This window comes from Crocodylus porosus, unplaced genomic scaffold, assembly GCF_001723895.1.
Source record: "Crocodylus porosus isolate Cpor-Errol unplaced genomic scaffold, CroPor_comp1, whole genome shotgun sequence".
Classification (NCBI taxonomy): Eukaryota; Metazoa; Chordata; order Crocodylia; family Crocodylidae; genus Crocodylus; species Crocodylus porosus.
This window is the reverse complement of record NW_017728947.1, coordinates 17,534,295-17,540,030: the sequence shown is the minus strand read 5'-3', so window position 1 is coordinate 17,540,030 and position 5,736 is coordinate 17,534,295.

Here is a 5,736-nt window from a genome sequence, read left to right as displayed (position 1 = left end):
CCTCAGCTTGTGGCCATTGTTCCTGGTGACTCCAAGGGGGGCCCTAGTGAGCAGACTTTCCCCGAGTCCCTGCTGGTGGCCCCTGATAAGGTTGTAGGCAGCCACAAGATCCCCCCTCAGTCTCCTCTTGCGGAGACTGAAGAGATTCAGGTCCCTCAGCCTCTCGTAGGGCTGGCCATGGAGGCCCCCAACCATACGAGTGGCCTCCTCTGGACCCTCTCCAGGTTCGCCACGTCCTTGAAACCTTTAGTCTCATGAGCCCAGCCCACCAAGTTTCTTATTGGCCTCCCTCCAGCAGTGAGACAACAGGAAAAGGTGCTGACAGGTTTCAGACAAATCATAATTAAAGAAATGGGGATCGGGGTGCTGGTCACAGGTTCAAAACAAGAGTGCCACAGGGGGACACCAAGCACAGCACACTGGACCAGACCTCAAGCAAGCCCAAGGAGGCAGCGGACACTGCCCAGCCATACTTTGCACAAGTGACTGGTCTGAATTGGTGGCACAATTAATCAGTTACTTGTGGGATCAGTACTTTGCACTCATGGCCCATCTTACTTTGTGTGTGGCTAGCTTAAATTTATAGCGCGATTAAGCAGTGAATTGCACAGTATATGTATGGGTAGGAGGGGCCTTCGTAAAGGTTTTGACCCGTTACGAACAAAAAAGCAACCATATTCCTCATAACTTAGGAGGGGACCAGGTATTTGTTTCCTAGTGGATCAGACGGTAATACCACTAGCTTTATAATATGCTGAGGTATACAAGGGATGTGACAGCAGTGTGTCTCACACCTGGCAGACTTTCGGTAGTCTTGGAATAGAATTTTCCAATAGAAATAGATTACATATAGGGTGTGCAACTCCCCTAGTATCCTCCTTTTACCTAAGTTGTCCAAAGCTGGGCCTAGGCCATAGGGCAGTGGCCACTGTAGTGAGGGAAGGTGTAAATAAGCATAGGCGCTGACTTTGGTTTTTGCTGGTGGGTGGTTTAGGTTTTTTTGCATTCCCACGCCGAGCCCTGCACATGCCCAGAAGAGGCAGCATGTTACAGGCAGTGGGCGAGCTGGGTTGAGGTAAAGATCAGGTGCTTTGCGGGGCTTTTTTGGGGCTTATTGAATAAGCTTTAGCTAAAAGTGCCCAAAAGCCCCACTGAAGCACCCACTCTTTACAGACACTGCAGAGCCAGGTTGAAGTAACATGCTGCTTTTTCTGGTAAAGTGCAGTTTGGTTGGGTTTTTTAACATCCACAAGCAGCCGCAGAGATCTAACATGTAAAACCAAAACAGCTGTGTGTGGCTTGTGGGTGCTGAGAACCTACCAATTTTTTTGATGGGTGCTTGAGCCCCAGAGCACCCATGGAGTAGGCGCCTATATAAATAAGCACCTGCTTTTCCAGTCCACATATATAGGGACATGGTAGAATTGCAGCACTGTGATTTTGGCTTTGCTAGTAACTGATTTACATTACAAAAGCCATTGGGCTTATTTGATTTACAGTGGGGACTGGGCCAGCATCAAGATGGGCTCAGGATTGATGGACATAAAGGCAGCTAAAAGCCAACTGCCCTGGCTCTACATCCCCTCCCCTCCCCACAACTCCAAGCTTCTCAATCCTGCAAGTGCTCTTCAGCCACAATTGAAGATTCTGTTTTATCCCATTTATATTTGTATGCTACACCCCTTGCCATAGGTTCTGGGCCACAAACTAAAGCCCTGGTCCTTCATCCCCATAGGAATACTGAACTTTGCACGTGGGATTAACCTAAATCAATGGAACTACTTGGGTACTAAAACTGAATCACACACATACACATTTGTGGGAACAAAGCTCAAATTAGGAAATTGTGAAGCAAGTTCTGGCAGTTCGTAGAAAGGGAGGGTCACAATTTAGGATGAATTTTTCCAGCATATATGACCAATTCTGATACAGAAAGAAAGGAAGAAGACAAAGGGCACTAAGAGGATACCGGTAACTTTTTGTCAGGTTAACATTTAGGTTTCCAAATGTAATCCCAGATAAGCAAAATTCCATCTACCACCATATTTCTGTTGCACCCATCAACATATATGTATATGTGACTACTGGGTAATCTTATGAGACTGACAAGATGGCAACGTACAGGTCAGTAAGAAAGAAAAGAAAAAAAAACCTTAGTGACAGTACATGAAAAAAAACATGTTCCTGGTGAGGAACAACATCATTTTCCAGTTCTCCTATTAGATTTTTAATCAAGTAGCTTAGAAGAAAAGTATGTCAGAGGAACACAATTTACTGTGATTGACAGTTGATTCAGGAGAGGCCCAGGACTGGAACAGCATTAATGTCTTAGGGATGTGCTACTTTCACTTACCGTTTAATCACTTGATTAACAATTTAGGTGAAAAGCCACACACACTTCATGCAAATATCTGGCTATCCATTAGGCATAGTAAGTGAAATGAAATTACCATGAGGATATTTCTAAATCAGTTAATAATTGTTGTGTTTTTACAAATCAGTAACGGGTATCTGATGAGAGGGAGGCATCAATGAATATTTACTGTACGTTGTTTGTAGATGCTCTAGGGACTAACAATCAACCATACAGTGCCATCCTTTTAACAGAAAAGTGGGCTAGACGGCTGGTAGAATACCACATTTCTTTATATTTCCTCTCGCTGCATTTGTCATTTTGAACAGTTACCTGTATGGTCTACAGTTTCACATGCTACTAAAATAAACTCTGTATATCTACAAGTGTTGTTTATTTACACACTGTTTGGATCAGGTCACCAGCTGCTTTGAACAGATGATTTTTTTTTTCTTAGAAATATACAAACACTTTTTTAAGGGAAGGAGAAACAAATGTCATATCTACCGATTGTATATGCATGCAACTGTGCCGTAGGCATTTACAAGTAGAATAGTTATGTGAGAAGGGATCCATTTATTCCAGGGGCTGGCAATTATTTTGGGCAGAGGGCTGCTTACTGCGTTTTGGCAAGCCATTGAGGGCTGCATGATAGGCAGCCAAGGGGCAGATAAATACTAATTTTCTAAATTTTTTAGGGGCCCTACAGGCCAGATAGAATAGCCTGGCAGGCCACATCTGGAACGCGGACGAATTTGCCCACCCCTGATTTATGCTCACCTGGCTGCATCTGGATGTTAACATAGGATTTTATGAAGATACCAGAGGGTGAGGAGCAAAATTTGGCAAATGCAGGTCACCAGATTCTGTGGCACCCACTGAAGCAGATTTTGCATCCTGCAGTGGATTTTGAGGTGCACATCACCACAGTAAAGAATATCTTAATGTTTATAAGAAGCTAAGCTATAATTGCATATGCTCCCAGCTTTTATTAATGTAAATTCTTAGCCATAAATACAATTACAATAACATGGGGGGGGTCGTTTTTTTCCCTACAGGTACACACACGTTTTTCAGGGGTTCATTCATACCACCGCTTTGTTGATTTAACCAGTGTCATATCACTCACAGTGATTCATGTTAGAATTATTTTGTCTGAGATGCTTTCCAAAGTAACTGAGAGGGGGCAGAATACGATATATATCTACCATGGTGTAGGGGGCAATAAGAAAGAGAACTGATGCAGCAGAAGTAATAACACAACCTACAACCTGAAATTATTGATTCATGAAAGAAAGATCAGCTCTGATGTTACATCTGTTTTTTGCCGCTTCCCTGCATTTTTTAAACTGAATTGTCAAACTGTTGAGATGGACTGAGGTCATGCAGTAAATTAGTGACTGATCTTGGATTAGAACTCAAAATTTCTTTTCTAACTAAAATTTTGATCCAAATGTCTTTAGACCAAATGCTCTTCTGATCTTTAAGGGTAAGATTTTCAAAAACACTTAGTTTTGGCCTGCAACTGTTCCCTTCCTAGCAGTAAACTGGTTGCTGGGTTTGCAATACACTGTGGTAGTGATATGGCCATTGCAAACTTTCACTGTGGTGTCCAGGAAATTAATTGGCTGGGTACAGTATTCCAGACTCAGTTTGATGGAGAGATGGAAGTTAAAGTGCTGGTGAAATGTCTCTAAAAATGCCTTCCAATGTTCCCATATGATAAAGATAGCAATGCACCTTAAGTTTTCCAAGGCTGAGGGGAGCGCAGTTGCAGAAGAAGCAAACTTTAAGGTCTGTCATAACCAAGGATCCAGGTTTTCTGTTTCCTGTAGAAACACATGGACTTTCCTCTTTAAAAGAGAAAAACACAGATTTTCCACTTTTAAGTGAGAAACCATGAGTTTCCCCTTTTGTAAACAGCTTTCTGCAAGCTGGTAGAGTTCCAGCCTACAACAAGCTGCTTGCAAAAAGGGTGCAAAACCCTAAGCCCTGTCCAGAGGAGTAGGGGAAGGGGATAGGGCCTAAGAATCTGAGAGCAGCCAGAGCTGGCTCAGATTCACTTTGCCTCCTGCAGCCTTTGGCGTAAAAAGAGCCTGAGGGGCCAGGGCCTGAAGACAGGGGGCAGCTGGGGGCCCCTTCTGGTACAGCTGGGGAGGGGCAGGGGGTTGCAAGTGGGAATGAGGGGGCCAGTAATTTCCTGGTTCCCTTGCAGCCCCTGGGCCTGATTTCACGTTTCAGGGCCCACTGACTGGCCTTGCAGGGAAGGGAATCCTAGTGATAGGGTAGGGCTAGTGGGATAGAGGAGGAAGAGGGAGAAAAAACGGGGGCCACCCATGGGGCCCCAGCCACCTGTTAGCCCCCACCAAATGGGGACCACTGCCACTTGCCCACTCCCCCCACGTGAATCCCTGGCCCACTGCAGTCCTCACCCCACTACCCCTGTTCTGTTGCTCCCAGCACTCACTGTCCAGATGGTGGTGGCAGGCATGTCAAAGCACTTAGGGCCAGTAGTAAATGGGCTGGGTTAGCACAGTACATCCTGGCAGAGGGGCTCCAGGATCTGCAGCAGGGACAGGTGCCAGTGACAATGGGTAACATACGGTGGGCAGGGGTGGTGGGGGTGCCTGGGTGGATCTGAATGAGCTTGCAGTTGCCAGGAACAGCTCTTCTCTGCTTGTCTGTGCTGCACGGCTCCCACTGCTGTCATCTGGAACCATTTGAACAGTGAGTGCCTGGGAGCACTGGGACAGTAGTAGTGGAGCAGGGACTGCAGTGGGCTGGCAAGTGGCAACTTGCATGGGGGCAGCAGGTGCGGCAGTAGTCCCTTCTTGGCAGGGGCTAAAAGGCACACCTTACCTGCCCCATAGATGGCCTCTGCTGCATCCACCTCCCCTTCTCCTTCCCACCTGCTTTGTCTGCTGCCAGGCTTCCCATGGCTGGGGGATGGCAAATCACAGGACTCAGGGGCACTAGCAGGGCTGGGAGAAAAGAGCACAAGGATGGGCAGGGGCAGGACATTAGTATGTCAGGGCTGCTCAGTGCCGCACAGCAAGTGGGGGACAGCTACAGGTGGACCTGCATCCTGGTGCAGGGGACAGGAAGCTGCTGTCAGGAGAGAGCAAGTGGGGGATGGGTAGGGACTGGGGGAGTGAAGAGCACTGGCATATAAGGGCTGCTCAGCACCACAAAGCGGGAGGAGGACAGCCACAGCTGGACCCACATCCTGGTGAGTGAAGGGGGCAGGGGGAGCTCTGATTTTCCATGATAAAACCAAAATGAAACACCAAAATATACAGGTATTTAGAATTAATTTAATTAAAATGATTGAGGCACTGGTAGGCTTGCAAATTACTTTAAAATTGTAAATATATCAATAAAAA